Here is an 18,363-nt window from a genome sequence, read left to right on the forward strand (position 1 = left end):
GAATCGTATCACTTCCTGGTCCAGTCGTGAGAGCAGGAAAGAGACATGCAATGGATGGAAAATGGGGAAGGGAGGGCGATGATGACGGAAAGGATGGGGTGTAGAGGAAATGGAAGTAAATGTGAAAGAAGAGATAGGGTGAGTTAGTGAGTGAGCTTAGTTTTACGCTACATTCAGCACTATTCCAGATATATGGGGACAGTCTGTAAAGAATCGAGTCTGGACCAGACAATCCAGTGATCAACAGAATGAGCATTGATCTGCTCAAATGGTAACTGATGACATACAGGTGTCAACCAAGTCAACAAGCCTGACCACTAGATCCCGATATATATGTTAAGTAATTTGTTGTTTAATATATGCCACACTCAGCAGTATCCCAGCTATAATATATCTACATTCTGTTGTAAATCGCATGTGGACCAGACAATCCAGTGATCAACCAAATCAAATGAAACCAAACCATAAATAGACAGTAAATCCTTAAAAATACTTCACAGCATTTGCTATGGTTCTTGAAACAAAGGTGTGGTGCTCAGACATGCAGAACCACCTATTCTGAATGGGTGTCATCTTGAATCACGATAACTTGCGTATCGATTAATCATCATAACTCTAGTCATAAGGGTTTCATCTTGATTTTCACTCATCAACAAAACAGATCTGCAAATACCATGAAAAGTGAGTGAGTGAGTGAGTTTAGTTCTGCGCCTCACTCAGCAACATTCCAGCTATATGGCAGCGGTCTGCAAATAATCGAGTCTGGACCACACAATCTAGTGACCAACAACATGAGCATCAATCTGCGCAATTGGGAACCGATGTGTCAATCAAGTCAGCGAGTCTGACCACCCGATCCCATTAGTCGCCTCTTACGACAAGCATATAGTCGCCTTTTGTGGCAAGCATGGGTTGCTGAAGACCTATTCTACCCCGGACCTTCACAGGTCCCACGAAAAGTGAATGAATGCTGAAAGCTGCTGAACACTCGAAAAGTATGAATGTATTTAAAAAAACATCCACCACACAGTAGTTTCGATTTCTCAAAAAGACCAAAGGAATTCAGGTTGAACTGATCTGTACCTTTTCCTTTGTATCGGAGCCAAATCTGATCAAATGGTGAAAAAAAAATGGATGTGTAAACACAAACTTACGCTAGTCAAAAAAAGAACTGAGATGACCTTGACAATCCATTTCAAAGCTGCATTTGACACAAAGAATAAAAAACAAGACATATCTCCCATTCCACACATATACCGGGACATGATAACAACAAATTGATTCTTTGGAGGAGGAGAGAGTAGCCTAGTGGTTAAAGCGCTCCCTCATCACGTCGAAGACTCAGGTTCGATTCTCCACATGGGTACAATGTGTGAAGCCCATTTCTGCTGTGAGACACCATAACATAGAACTAAACTCAGTCAGTCTTTTCTATGACAAACACAAGAAAAGTAAATTCAGATGAAGTTCAAAGAACCATGGATAATGACATGCTAAACTGGCCATTACATTTGAAAGCATCACTTGAAAGAGTCTAAAAAACCTGCTAACAACATCTTTGAGATCACCAGAATTAGGTTTATCCAGGTCTCGGATATACCAGGCTGATCCAATATCCTCAAATGGGATTTGTCGCCTGTCTGGACAAACAATTGCATAACACTGAACCATTGTGATCGGGTGTTAGGTAAATACTTTCTTCCACTGCAGACAAGGCAGGTCAACGACCTTTCAGAACTATGCAGTCAATATTTGGCAGAAAAACAGCTGTCGGGAATATGCTGTCTTGAACTCTGAGGGACTGGTGTCCCCAAGGCTAGTGAATGAATGAACGATCCTGCCTGCAAATGGATTCTGGTGACTGAACGCCCATCGATTCATCAACTTAAATTACTACATTAACAAACTTTCTTTAATTAAACACATTCAAGATAGTTAGTCTTGGATTATGTATTGTTCACCAGTGCACAAGGCTTTCTTGATGCTGTCTTGATTCATCACACACCAAAATGTTCAGGAAGGAGATCTGAAAACTAAAAACACTACTTCCTCCAAAATCAATTAGGCAAATACTGTCACAATAAACTCCATGCAAGTCAACTGGGCCTACAGTTTCATCACTTGGATCACAGACTACTTTAGGCTGAACTCTGCAGTTGTAGAGGGGGTAGTAGAATAAAATGGCAGCAGTGATTAATCAAAATAAAGTTTGTAGAAAGTGGAATTCTGATAAAGAACTCTTTTCTGAATGGTTTGATTTATGTGCAAAGAGATCTATTTCAGTGACTTTTTCTACTGTAGATTAGGTGCCTCAATTTGACAGTTTCACATTGAGTGAGTGAGTGAGTTAAGTTAACGCCCCTTTTGGCATTATTCCATGATATGATGACTGGGAACACCTGAAATGGGCTTCACACATTGTACCCATGTGGGGAAACGAACCCAGGTCTTTGGTATGATGAGCTTTAACCATTAAGCTATGCAAACCCCACCAATCAAGTTTTATTTCAAATCCTGGATGGGAGTTAACCCCCAACATGATCATCAAATGAACAATCTTCATCATCAAACATCACCATTTTTCATCATCATCATCATCATCATCATCATCATCATCATCAGCATCACATATATACAACTTAACATTAAAACAAAACCCTTGTTTCATCTCATGTTTTCAAGCAACCAAATAATCCGAAGTGGTTCGGCACCTCTAAAGAACAAAATCAAGCTGTTATCCTGTCAATCCTATAAAATCAACAGGTACACTTGAGGCAATGACAGTCCAAACAGCGGGGGTGACACGTCAGTGGATTTAGGAAAATACCGCCAGTAGGTTGCGATCTCTGGCAAGAATGTGAGGGAACTATCCCCCTTTAGTTCAAAACAACTGGGGCACGGTTGTCCACCCACACAGCAGTGACAGCAATAACCTACAGCTGGACACTGAACAAGGGCTCCAGCCCACGGTGTCAAGTGCTTTCTTGAGTTTACTTCCATTCACAAATCAGGTGTTGCTGTCATTGCAAGGATGGGCTTTTCACAAGAGTTGGCATATTACTGAAAACTCCCCACGCATCAGTGAAGAGGATGTTTGTTAGAGAAAAATAGATGTGTTTACATTCTATTTGGGGGAAATGTACTTTTTTTCTTTAAAAGCATCGTGTCAATCAATGTCATGAACACTACCAAATCATCCTCATTATCATCATCATTATCATCATCGTTGTTGTCATCGTCATCATCATCCTCATTATCATCATCGTTGTTGTCGTCGTCATCATCATCATCGTCGATGTCGTCGTCATCATCATCGTTGTTGTCATCGTCATCATCATCCTCATTATCATCATCGTTGTTGTTGTCGTCGTCATCATCGTCGTCATCATCATCATCGTCGATGTCGTCGTCATCATCATCGTTGTTGTCATCGTCATCATCATTATCATCATCGTTGTTGTTGTCGTCGTCATCATCGTCGATGTCGTCGTCATCATCATTGTTGTTGTCGTCATCAGTATCATCCTTCAATGTCATCATCATCATCATGCATGTTTTGTCTTAACCAGAGTTGTCCGTATGTGACAAGTACATATAACTCTTTATTACAGCTGTACGTTTTGAGTCCAAGAACATGGGTTTTTTTCATGGAACACCAGAAAATGCTTAATCACACACTAGAAATTGAACCTAAGTTATTAGAATGATGAGTTGGATTTAACACCTCCTTGAACCGTATTCCAGTTGCGGTACAGCAAACTGCAACACCCTGAACAGCACCCCTTTCAGTCAAAGAGAGTCTGTTTGATTTTAAGTCACTTTTAGCATTATTCCAGCAATATCATGGCAGGGGGATACCAGACACAGACTTCACAAATTGTAACATATGAAATTGAAGCCAGGTCTTTGACGTGACGAGCAAACATGTCAGCAAGTAGGCTACCCCTATTTAACTAGACCAAGTCTCTCTCTCTCCAAATATATAGTTAATAATTTTGATAGAAACAAATAAACCTGTTTCAAAATGGAAAAAGAGCCCTTGGAAATGTCTGAATGAGAGGACATCTGGACTTGCTCCCTACTGGGCTTTAGCACTGAAGGAAGACTAGGCAGTTGGGAAAATAATCTGAGACAGACAACCCCTTAGCCTAAAAGAATGTACGACTTACTTCTTCACTAATGAACCAGTGCCACTGCACTCAGCCTATTTCAGGTAGCCTGCCCCACATGTCACCACAGGGAGGGACCAACAGCCAGCTGCCCTATAGATATCTCATACAACATGTAGTGAGAGCAAAGGACAAATTATCACTAATGTTATTTCTGTAACCTTCTCTGACCCACTCTCACATAACCCACATCAATGCGGAATATTTTAATCCATGGCTTCCGACTACCTCAATTAAATGAGCAAAACTTCAGACAATCCCACTCATCTTTCACAAGCTTATGGTGCAAGAAACACTTATGGCCAATAATAAATGTGGGTAAATAAGATCAATTTCATCACATGGGTTTGTCATTTACACAATACTATTACGTCAATAAAGTAGTCAAGCTAAATATGTCTGACGGTCATACATGTGACATTGACAAATCATTAACTACATATTTCCATCATTTGTTTTTCGAAGTTAGAGACATATATCGACTCAATTTCAATATACTCATGGAAACAAATAAGGAAACACATCAAAGTATAAGTGTTCCTTAATTTCTAGAATTTAGCCAACAGTGATACATATACCTTGTGAAGAAATTTGGAAAAGAACACAGGAACATTTGTATGTCCGTGTGTTCCCTAATATGTTTCAATGAGTACAGATTTGTTATTTTCAAAAGAAGCTTTTTTATAGATGAAACGAAGAAAATAGCAAGTGAGTATGGTTTTATGCTGTGGTGAGTGAGTGAGGAAGTGAGTTTAGTTTTAGACTGCTTTTAACAATATTCTACCAATATCACACCAGAGACACCAGAAATGGGATTCACACATTATACCCCTGTGGGGATTAGAACCCGGGTCTTCGACATGACAAGTGAATACTTCAACCACTTGGCTACCATGATAAGTGATCAAGGTACTCTTGTACCCATGTTTGGTATCAAATCCGTGTTTTCTGCTTGACATGTGACAGACTTGACCACTTGGCTGTCCCACCAGCCCCAGTTACACATAAAGGTGAAAATATTGTGAAAAAATAACACATTCCTGGAATACTAATGAAAGGGGTTAAAACCCACTCACTCTCTCACCACTGTGCCACACTGCATGCATGCATGCACACACGTCCACCCACATGTATTATCTTCTCTTGTGGTTCTGTTTCACAATAGCTGTTCAAGTGGGGAAACTTCCTAAAACAGATACACGTTTTCATGACGAAAGGATGTGATGTGAGATTTTACTCCTAGTTAAACCAGAATAGAAAGGTTCAGGATGTGCAAGGCTAATCAAATATCACTCCTTTCCATTCAGACATACTTATGATTCACGAATCACTGTATCACGAGTACAGAGATGTCTAACATAATGTGCAAGTCACAGAATAGAACAGAACAGAATAAATGCCAAGTCACTTACAGAAATTTTTAAAGAACATTGTTATTTGTTGTTGAAGAAGTTTGAGCGAGTTTGGTTTTACGATGCTTTCAGCAATATTCCACCAAAATCACGGCGAGGGACACCAGAAATAGGCTTCAAACATTGTACCCATGTGGTGAATCAAACCCAGATATTCAGCGTGATGGGCTAATGCTGTAACCACTAGGCTACCACCCACCGTCCGGATCGGTCGTAGTGACCAGATCCCATATTCAACCAGATAATGTGAGTGAGTGAGCAGTGTTCACGAATACTGTCTGACCCTCTGACAAATATGGCAGATTCACCAATGGTCACGTAGAAGTCTACAACCAACCAGGCCTGGTGTCTGACTGTATATTTCACTCTAATTTTGACTGAAGTCGTCACATGCCCCATCTGTTTGCTGTTAATAAATGGTACACTTGTTCATAATTTCAGTGCTGGCCATAAGAAATGCTAAATGTGAGATTCTTGAGAGGCACTGAAATGTGTGTATAATTTTTATTCTGTGGGTCCTGTGAATTTTCAGTTGGTCAGACAGACTTCTGAAACTTGCAGGACCCACTGTCCTGTTACTTCGAAACACCATTCACGAACACTGAGTGAGAGAGAGTGGGAGAGTGAGTGAGAGAGAGAGTGAGTGAGTGAGTGGGTGAGTGAGTGAACAAGCTCGGATAAAACGGAGGTCCCAGTAAAACAGCTGAAATGTGCCAACACAAATTTTCCACTGAAAAAAAGATGTTTTACCACAGCAAATATAATTCACATGTTTATCAGATTATCAGAGCAGAATCACTTTAGGCTGGTTTGACTATATTTTTTATTTCATGAACAAAATCAATCCAGTCCCTAAAATGAGAAACAAAACAAGATCGTCTGAAACCTCATTACCAACCACGTGACTTGAGTCATATAATAACAGGCTGCATCATGTGACATGCTTTGACTCCATGCATATTTCAGTATATTTTGATGCAAGGTTGATAATGGTGACACCTGACAAACTGTGCTCCTGAACAACCACAACACTCACATGACTAGTTGTGCATCTGCAGCGCATTTCTCCAAACCACCAGGTTAGACACACTAGTATAAATGTCAGAAGTTCAGACTCACTATTGTAAATGTAACCACTTACTTCAGTAAACAGTTCTAAACTAGATTTTGAAAAATATTCCATGCCAAACACAGGTTCTTTTCACATATGAACTAACATACCGTTTTCCTAACAAAAATCTACACCAAAACATAGCTGTTCTCATACACAATATTGGCGGGACTATGTTTGTCATAAGAGGTGACTAACGGGATGGGGTGGTCAGGCTCGCTGACTTGCTTGACACATGTCATTTGTTCCCAATTCCGCAGATCAAAGCTCATGTTGTTGATCACTGGCTTGTCTGGTCCAAATTCGATTTTTTTAGACCACAGCCATATAGCGGCATAAAACTAAACTCACTGACACTCCTGTTTGTTTGTGTATTTGTTTAATGATTCAGCAATCAGCAGTCTGTAGATAATCAAGTTTGAACCAGACAATCCAGTGATCAACATCCTAAGCATAAATCTATACACTTGGCATACAATGACGACAACCAAGTCAGTGAGCATGAGCATGAGAGTTGCCTCCTACAACAAGCATGGACTGCTGAAGGACAATACTAGCCCACATCTTTCAAATTCTTCCACACATCACATGTCGTATCAACATCACCAACTTCATATACTTGACAGTTTCATAGTGATAACCTACATTAGATCTTCACATAGAGTCACATAATGACAAACTTTGGTCACATAACGACAGTTTGTTATATTACATATCTTTGAGGTGGTTATTTTTTTCAAATTTGACATTCAACATGTCAAAATGCTGTTTGTCTCCAACAAAACCAATGGAGTTTTATTCTATCTATAAATCAAAAGTTCAAAATTATCACCATAGTATTTATCTGAAATATTATCATACCATTTACACATGGTTTTAAGATATCTAAAATTACGTTCTTTCAATGATGATAATAAAACAGACAATCAATATTTGATAATCATTTCTCACAATATGAAGCTTGATTTGACACTGGAGAGGAAGGATAGTCTAGTGGTTAAGGTGGTCGCTCATCACTCACTCACTCACTCATTCCTTTGACAAATACTCCTGCGCCTGGGGTGTATGTTTAGGAGTGACTTCCATGGGTAGCTAGATGTATAATATGTCACAAAAACAAAAATGTCAAGTAACACAGCACATTCACTGTCTTAAATGAGAATTTGAGATTCGTAAAAATAAGATCCTGTTTGTGTTTCTATGATTCCTCCCAATGAATGACTTCATCCTCTTTCACCAATCCCAAAAACAAACAAAATCACAATCAAATTAAACAGGAAATAAGTTTTTCCCCTTTGCGTACTGAAAGGAAAACTATCATATTTTCTAATTATCCCAGAAAATATTTCTGAGAAACATAAAGTTAAAACAGTTGAAAAAAAACCTAAATATTAATAAAATGAAATTTCCATTTTAACCCTTAATCCCAAAATAATTTTTGCCTCACCTTAAAATGAAAAATCCAATGTTGTGTGTGTTGTCCTAGATTCTTGATGTAGTAAGACAAGTTGTAAGGAGAACGTTGCCGCATTGCTTACTGACCTACATGTACTGCCTTATACTATTTCCCCCACACCTACAAACCAGTGTAAATCACCCTGTACTATACGCCCCTCATCCCCCGCACTCCCTAACCGCGGAGCTGTTGAAGCACATTCGCTGATCGCTGGGAAACCCCGCTAACTGTGTCATGTGACACTTGGTCATCTGTGACATGGCTAAGAGATTCAATTGCCGCATGACAAAGCGCAGTAGCTACAGAACAATAATATTCATGTTTGTGGAAACTATCACGTTCTTGAATCCGTATCATTATGAAACAGCCTCTTTCAATAGGGAGTGACATTTAATTCATTATCAACCTCCTCGTGTCATTTTGAGATTATCACAAACAAACACCACCACTGTTCATCACGATATAAGAAATATAAAGAAACTTAATGTTCTAGGTTGACTAAAAAATACTTTACGATAAATAATTCATTTCTGGACTGAAACGACGTTTAACTTCTGGGAATAATACATCTATGTATATAGATAACTGTAATGCTTGTGAGCAAATCACGACAGATTTAGTTTTGTGAAGAATCCTGTTTCACAGTTCCTGCTAAAGAGTCCTTGAACAGATAAACATCAAGTATCTACTGAAAACAATAGATATTCTGAAAGAGCAAATGTAAAGGGAGTGAGTGAGTAAGTGAGTTTAGTTTGTAAATAATCGGTGGTCTGTAAATAATCAAGCCTGGACCAGACAATCTAGTGATCAACAACATGAGCATTGATCTGCGCAATGGCAAAAAGTCAGTGAGCCTGACCACACCATCCTGTTAGTCAACTCTTACAACAAGCATAGTCACCTTTTGTGGCAAGCACGGGTTGATGAAGGGCTATTCTACTCTGATCCTTCACATGTTATAAATAATGGCTGTTCATGGATCTATAGCACATGCCATCTAACATGGTCTCAAGAGCCCGTCTAGGAATAAATCTTTGTTAAATACTGTAGAAAACAGACAAGATTCTGGGACCCATCTTCACAACAGACAGCACAAGAAAGGTCACAACTGACTAGACAACAACTAGCAACTAATCTCTGAAATGAACATAGTTTACAGAAAAAAATCTCATAGAAAAGGTATTTAATAAAAAGGAGCCACGAGACTTTTATCATTTCAGCCTGAAGTGGTGACAATCTAGACTTGCCACATTTCCTAGACTTGTGTTTCTTGGATATATTTGCTTCAGGGTCTGTATAACAGACTAACAACAAACAGGCAATCACCGTTACTTGGACCTTTTCTACTAAAGAAAATCCAAGCAGACAGACTCAGATTATGTCACAGAATCAATGCTACAAAAAAAATCAGAGGTAGTTGCCAAAAAAATGGATGCATTCTTACTTCAAAGATTACTCAAAGGCAGACCGCATAATGGGAATATTGTCTACCCAAAGCAGCCAGGTCTAAACAAGTAAGGCAGGGCCTAGTTCCTCCAGAAGTCCCCTCAACATTCTGTGGCTGAGAAACCTAGTTCACTTCCTAACCAATCACCCTGAGCTGCTGGCTAAATTTATGTGACCCAAATGTCTCACTGGGAGTTTAGACAGTGGAGATTACACCAAATAATCAATACTTCTTCTGCAACCCTAGGATTGGCCGGTGACAATTCTACAAGACACATGTAAAGGTAAAAAAAAATTGTATCACCATCGTTACAATGTTATTCTTCATTAAACAGTCACAGAGCAACAAGTCAGGTAGAAGTATCAAGCACATCTGCTCTCTACACAGATGACAATTTGGGATGGGACTACCATTGTACTGACTAAGGGTTTGACATTGTTGGAGGGGTGGAAGGGTAGGGTGGTGTTACATAGTGTTTTATTAAAAAAATGTAAAAAAAAAGGTCTGCAAAAATATATACATTATTGTTACTTGATGTCTTTTGTTAAAAATTATACATCTGGCTTTGTTGGAGGGGTGGAGGCTAGGGTGGTGTTACCTAGTGTTTCGAAAAAAAATTATAAATTGTCGCTAGAACGACTGAAAAAACACAATAAGATCCAAAGTGGTTGAAAACCAAAGTCTGCAAAACAATACATTGTTGTTACTTGATGTCGTTTGTTAAAAATTATACATTTGGTTTTGCTGGTGTAGCTGACCGTATCATGTCTCAAAACTAAATCTCAACACCACCTCCGGCATCGGCATCGGCATCGGCATCGGCATCAGCATCAGCATCAGCATCAGCATCAGCCTGATAGTGCCAGCATTAGCATTAGCACCACAACCAGCACCATCATTGATATCAGCCCTAGCAACAGCATCCACATCGGCACCAGGACACCCAATCCCCAACCCAAGTCACTCCTGAATATCACATGGACAGCCATTGCAAGTCAGCACTTCCAACATGACCTTGTGTACATAAAACCAAAGATGGTTAATCAACAAAAAGCTGGTCTGAAACTGCAGTCAATATGCTGTTCAGTGAAATGAAGGGTTTCCCCAAACAGTCCGTAATTTTAAAAAGCCAACTGCTACATGTTTGGTTGTTTTTCGAGGCCCCGTTCTGTCTACAAATCAGGTTAAATGTTGACGTCATTGCTGTCAGTGGGATTCGTTGGACTACCATTATAGGAAATCACATCAACAAATTTATTTATGTGCCCAAGCGACAACTGCTGTTGTCAAGCCAACTAACACAAAGCTGCAGGCCTCAAAGTTCATGTTTTTCACCAAATAGCATATGGCCTAAAACATATTTTCCAGGTAGCCACTGTTAACATCAAGTAGACAAGCCAATACTATTAGACATTTGAAATTTTCGCCTGAAAGCATTTATTTTTATTTCTAGTATGGTGAGTCAATAAAATACGTTGCCACAAGAGATATTTTAGGTAGTCATGAGGTAATCAGAAATAGTAAATATAGTGAAACAGAGGATATAAAGAAATACTGGATATAATGAAATACTGGAAACACAGAAATACTGGATACACAGAAATACTAAATACACAGAAATACTGGACACAAAGAAATACTGGATACAATGAAATACTTAATACACAGAATTACTTCTACGAGGAAGAATATAACCGCTATGCTACCCCACTGCACCTACGAGGTGAATCAAACACGTCTTCAGGGAAAACAGCAAAACACTTTAACCACTAGGCTACCCCACTGCACCTACAAGGAGGAATATAACATGTGTCTTCGGATTTAAGACTATGAGTTTGCCATCATGGAAAAGACATTGACACTGCGTTCAATATGACAGAAGAGAACAGAATGTATCAAAAGATGTGGCCATCATGTGCATTGATCTAAACATAAATATTTTAAATGAAAACTACCAGAAAAGATATTTCCCTTGCAACAAAGAGAAATATTTTTCAGTTTATAAACATGGCAAATACCACATTTCATTGTATGTGATTTTCACCACTGAAGGAAGCTGATAAATATTTGTTTAACCCATCCTATATTTTCTTTATCCTCCTAGTCTGGAAGTAGGCCATTGAGAGCATGGTACCTTCCACTATAATCAACAGCAGAGGGGGAAACTCTGGGCCCAGTCATATGAATGAAGGATTGTCATAAACATTGTTTCTCATTGTTTAACCACTTCCTGCTGACCTTCAATGACCCCAAGGTGAAGGGGTTAAGTATTTTGCCAGGTTTCACCTGAACACGCAAACCTTGGAACCACCCCCTCATCCTTCGGGACATCAAAGAATCAGTCTCAAGAGAATCTGTGGGACCCCTACAGGCAAACATGCTGCCATCAGACTAGATCAGACACATATCTTCCTCCCACACAAAACATCCACTTTGAAGTTGAAATTTTGATTTTTCACTTTTAATTCTGACTCATTCCTGAGCGATAATTCAAAGACATTATATTCCAAGATCTTTGAAGCAAAAACGGGAAGAAAAAAAACCAACCAAACAAACAAAAAAACAGATACAAATTAAGAACTGGACAAAGTGGTTACTATTGAGCAAACGATGCAGTGCTACTTAGCAGTGATGTACTGTCAGTCCTCGACTGCTTTCCTTATTACTCCACATAGAACATCAATTCATACAAAGCAGTTCGCATGAACAAACAATAGCCAAGTGACTGACAGAGAGTCCTTACGTGTGGACAGAAAGTAAGTAGTTGAGAGTGAGAGAGAACGTGTGAATGGAGTCTTATCCAGATAGTTGCAACAAAACAAAAATAAAAGAATCAGAAGCACACTCATTATAAAACTTCCATTGAGGTTTTGTCTGAAACGTTCGGTTTTTAAGTTTTTGTCAGTTTCTTCAACCAACAGTCTGAGCTCCTTTACAAGTCGTACACGCACAGCAGCAAACTATTAACAGAATTTCCCCTGCAGCATCACATCAACGCACGATGAGTGTACAACCTCATGACAAGGTATCCATAGAACATGTTAAGTTTCAGATGAATGCATTATTGCTTCGATCATTGATTTTGCTGGCTTACAGTAGGCTCTGCCTAGGCATTACGTACATGTCTCTTACATAAAGATTAATTGTGACCATATTTGGCTGACACTGCCAGGAATCGTGAATGCCTGACACAGTCGATGGACCGTTGTTGTGGTGGTCGTGCTGCAGCATGTCTTTCCGTGACGTGTAGGCAAGCACGAGAAAACATGAGAGCAACTGATGAGTGTTTGTTAGTTAGCTGGTGTGTGGGTTTGATGGATCCAATCACAACCTCCACCTACATCTGTCATCCTTCACCAACTCAGGGATGAGGTGGAAGGGACTGAGAATGTAAGAAAGTGAAAAAGGGTAAATGATGGAGAAAGAAACTGTGAGTAGGTGTCAATACAAGTTGTGATGGGAAAGAGTTTTGAGCTGTTTTTAATGTTATTTAAGCTGATGGGTGTTAGTTGGTGAGAAAGTCAATGAATTTTAGAAAAGGAAATATTGCTGACATGAGCCAAGTGAGTGACAAGGTGAGAGACAAAGTGACATGGTGAGTGAGTGACAAGGTGAGTGACAAGGTGAGAGACAAAGTGACATGGTGAATGAGTGACAAGAGTGAGTGAGTGACAAGGTGAATGAGTGACAAGGGTGAGTGACAAGGTGAATGAGTGACAAGGTGAGGGACAGTGACATGGTGAGTGAGTGACAAGAGTGAGTGAGTGACAAGGTGAATGAGTGACAAGGGTGAGTGACAAGGTGACTGAGTGACAAGGTGAGGGACAAAGTGACATGGTGAGTGAGTGACAAGGTGACTGAGTGACAAGGTGAGGGACAAAGTGACATGGTGAATGAGTGACAAGGTGAGTGACAAGGTGAGAGACAAAGTGATATGGTGACTGAGTGACAAGAGTGAGTGAGTGACAAGGTGAATGAGTGACAAGGGTGAGTGACAAGGTGACTGAGTGACAAGGTGAGAGACAAAGTGACATGGTGAATGAGTGACAAGAGTGAGTGACAAGGTGAATGAGTGACAAGGGTGAGTGACAAGGTGAATGAGTGACAAGGTGAGGGACAAAGTAACATGGTGAGTGAGTGACAAAGTGACTGAGTGACAAGGCGAGGGACAAAGTGACATGGTGAATGAGTGACAAGAGTGAGTGAGTGACGAGGTGAATGAGTGATGTGAACGAGTGACAAGGGTGAGTGACAAAGTGACATGGTGAGTGAGTGACATGGTGACTTAGGAACAAGACGAGTGACAAGGGTTAGTGACAAGGTGACTGAGTGACAAGATGAGTGACAAGGGTGAGTGACATGGTGAGTGAGTGACAAGGTGACTGAGTGACAAGACGAGTGACAAGGTGAGTGACTGATGAGTGACAAAGTGAGTGACTGATGCGTGAAAGGATGAATGGTTTAAGTGAGTGATTTAAGTTTTATGCCATGCCCAGCAATATTCCAGCTATATGACAGAACAGGAAGAATAAATGTCAAGGTGAATGAGTGAGAAGTTGAGTGACATGGTGAGTGGATTGCATGGTGAGTGAGTGACATGGTGAGAGAGTGACGGGGGAATGAGTGTCCAGGTGAGTGAGTGACATGGTGAGTGGATTGCATGGTGAGTGAGTGACATGGTGAAAGAGTGACGGGGGAATGAGTGTCCAGGTGAGTGAGTGACATGGTGAGTGGATTGCATGGTGAGTGAGTGACATGGTGAGAGAGTGACGGGGGAATGAGTGTCCAGGTGAGTGAGTGACAAGGTGAGTGGATTGCATGGTGAGTGAGTGACATGGTGAATGGCAAGGTGAATGAGTGTCCAGATGAGTGATATGGTGAGAGACAAGGTAAATGAATGACAAGGTGAGCGAGTTACGAGGTATGTATGAGTGACAAGGCGAAAACTGTAATGTTGGTTGATGGTCGAGTATACATACAAGGCGAATACTGTAATGTTGGTTGATGGCCAAGTATATCTACAAGGCAAATATGTTCCAGGTCTGCAAATAAACAGAAACCACTTCCACCAAGTTTGTCTACCATCCACGTGATCGAGGGGGAGACTAAGTCCAGTGCCCTTGCCCTTGTTTTCACTATTTCAGCAATATGACTTCAGGGGACACCAGAAATGGGCTTCACACATTCACCCCAATTGGCTACCTCAACATTCCCAGCCTGAACACTGCACTAACAATTTTGTAGCACAACCACAAGCAGCATGACCACATTCGCACTACCACCATCGACGTGACCACAATCCATGTAACCACAACCTGCACAGCAACCTGCATGACCACAAGCGACATAACCACAACCTGATGGCCAAAAACGATACCACCACAAGCGACATGACCACAACCAGATGGCCAAAAACGATACCACCACAAGCGACATGACCACAAGTGACATGACCTCAACCAGGTTACTGAAGATTAATTCTAACTCAGGTCTTCACAGGTCAAAGAGAAAAGGAGACGTCCAGTCCAGAACTGTGCATCAACCCATGTTTTTCCCCCAAATGATAAACTCAAAAAAAAAAAAAAAAAAAGAAAATAAAAAACCCAAACAGTTGGTTATCAAAGATCCAGCTTTCAACAAGGAGGCCACACTTGTACTGAGGTGATAAAATCAAATACAACAGTCCTGCATCTTGACATGATTTAATCTAACTTACATTAATTATTCATTGATGAACATATTGCCAGAATGGCTAGTTGTCCGGAAATAGGCTTCTTGACAACCAAGACTAAATTTCCTTAATTAAGAAGCAACACTTGCATTTGAAAGTTGATTTAATCAGTGTTTGCCAAACCATCAAATAAGCTGTAGCTACAATTTCCAAACATTAATGCTGAGATTGTTCATAATATTTTATCCCATTGTGACTCCTGGAGCAGAGATGCCAACCTTAAAGTGTTGCAAATAGTAGTTTCACGTTCAAAATTAGTAGTTTCACCATAAAATTAGTAGTCAGCTAAATGAACAAAATCATGATGGATTCTGGGAAAAAATGAATGATATTACGGTCACATGGTTAAATTATTTCCGCCGGAACTAAATGTGTCAAATCGCAAAGGTATTGAAATCAGCTGAGTTAAGTTTGTTACTAGCTATCAGTTAACATTCCAGTTCACATACGTCATTAAATTTGATGAGTGGAAAGTAAGTGAAATCCGAAAATGTTTTTCATCATTGAAAATATATGTTTTTGTCTATCTGAATTTTAATGCATTTTGTTCAAACTTTGTAGGATTTCTAGTGGAATTGTATTGGTGTAGTTTGAAGTTAAAATTCGTAGCGACTACGATAAAATCGTAGAGGTTGGCATCTCTGCTGGAGAGGAAGATAGTGTCAAATTATTGATGTTTGAAGAAACAAATGAACTTATTGCATGACACTCAACTCCAGCATCTTGGACAACCTCTACTGAATATTAAAGAGTTTGGAGGAAGTTTTTGAATTGATGAGAATATTATCACTTCCACCTTCATATGCCTAATAAAATTAGTCACTCACAACCCATGCTTGTTGAAAGAGGCGACGAGGTGATCAGGGTCACTGACTTGGTTCACAAGTCATGGTATTCAAATACAATGGTCGGTCGGTGCTTGAGTTTTAGATCACTGGATCATCTGTTACAGATTTGATTATTTACAGTCCGCTGGGATATAGGGATATAGCTGGGATATTGCTGAGTGCTGCATTAAACAACAAACAAAGTGCCAAAACTCAGCAAGCCAGTGTAACAATATCATACATTATATTGTGTTCCCCTTCCAAATACAGATAAGACACTTTAACTAGTTTTAAAAAAACCCCATTCTACTCCCATAAAAGGAAAGCAGGGCAACACGAAAGAAACTGCAGCTTCATATTCAAGTAGAAAAGATCAAAACAAACCCAAAGATTAAAACCTGAGCCATAAAATTCACTCTGACATTGTTCGCATACTTCACCAAGTTTGAAAACTAAAATCGAAAGGTCAGACGGCATCAGAGGCAAGGTCATGACAAAGGCGGAACGAGGCATAAAATTTACACACTTTCAGAACACTTCAAAACATGGCGTCCAGTTTCAGTGACAACTAAACACCTCATTGCTTGTGAACGTCATTGCCATGGAACCAAGCCACCAACAGAGTTTGAATTTTTTTTAATTCCCAACCCATTCACTGGCATGAAACAAACTGAGATGGCTTAATATGGTAAAAACAGAAGTCGCAAAATCATTTCATGATCTGAAGTCTGCGATCATGGGATCCCAAGCCAAACATTTATCTTCACCTTTTGTTTAACGTATTCAGTTTCCTTATGCATCGTAAAAATTGTCATGACAATAAACAACTTTTTTTTCAAGAAAAAGGGAGAGAGGACATATCTCTTTGTTATTTTTTGATCGTCAACCCAGATGAGAAGAGTCTGTTTCAGATAATGAGGCAACAATCAAAAGAAAACACAAAGAAGGTGTGCTACATTTGCTCCTTACTGCTGACTGGTAGTGAATAACACACATAATGCTTCCTTCCTAGCATTGCTCTTGGAGGTGGCATCGCAACTAAGGTTTGTTATTGTTCACAGGGCATTGCATCAGGTGGGTGGGTGGGGGAGAGAGTGAGTGAGTGAGGTTAAAATTTCAGTCATATCACTCACTCAAGAAGACACCAGAACTGGGTTTCACATATTGTACCCATGTGAGGTATCGAAATCGGGGCACATTTCATTATCGAACAAAAGATTGTTACAAATGTTTCAGGTTGTCTTAAAAATTCTGTCCAACACAATTTAAAGTTTGAGTTGTCCTGACCCAGTTCTTGATTTAATTATTTAACACATTCCAACAGAATAAAACTGATAATAGGGAAAGTGAGATTTGTCCCATGAGGAATAGGTAGAAACCATCAGAATTTGAGACACATAGGATTAATCTTCAAAAAAGAAAAAAATTCAAAAGATGCTCACTGAAATTACATAATAATGTATAGAAATGCTGATTTGAATAACACAGCAAGATGGGTGTTATGTTATTTGAGACTGATTATGATGTAACGCTAGAGACTCAGTTGTCAAGGTGAAGGACATTTTTGACAGTCAAAATTGACAAAAAAATTCAGGAACAATTACTTAATCAAAAGACAAATGTAGCCCTTGTCAATTAATATCAACAATCGCCTTCAAACATTTATCAAGGTACACCCTCCCAAAAGAATACTTTTCCAACCCTTTCAAACAATTTCTGAGCCAGTAAAATACTTTTGAAAACCTTAGTACACAAAGGGTCAAAGAAAATTCTTCAGACATAAACAGAGGAGGGTGACTGTGAAAACCAGAGCTTCTTACAAAACGTATTATTATTATCATGAAACCCAGCCCAGTTTTAAACTGCGTCTACATTCTGATCCAGTTACTCGGAGTGACTCAGTACGTCTGCGGGATCATCCGGCTGTGAAATCTCCAACAAGCCCAGACATATATACTTATCACTACAAGTCAATCAGGCTAAAAATAGCCTTTTACACAGAAGGAATTTCAACTGGAAAGGGGAGGTAATACACTGATAGTTTGTGTATTGAACTGGGTGGACCAACAGAAACATTTCCTTTTCCATGAGGAAGACATTCCAATCCGTATCACAGCCCTGCTGAGCATTCCGCAGTGAAAAAGCCATTGCTACGAACTGAATTTCCTCATTTTCCCCTGCCGACTCTGACGGCTGCAAGTCATTCACAA

At 39.7% G+C, this 18,363-nt stretch overlaps 1 protein-coding gene across 4 annotated transcripts in view; it reads right to left on the reverse strand.

Annotated features, from left to right (window-relative positions):
* The window catches only part of LOC137281647 (histone demethylase UTY-like), a 123,001-nt gene that overhangs the window by 62,276 nt on the left and 42,362 nt on the right, over positions 1 to 18,363 (reverse strand). The window lies entirely within an intron of this gene.

The sequence above is a fragment of the Haliotis asinina genome, chromosome 4, assembly GCF_037392515.1.
Source record: "Haliotis asinina isolate JCU_RB_2024 chromosome 4, JCU_Hal_asi_v2, whole genome shotgun sequence".
NCBI lineage: Eukaryota > Metazoa > Mollusca > Gastropoda > Lepetellida > Haliotidae > Haliotis > Haliotis asinina.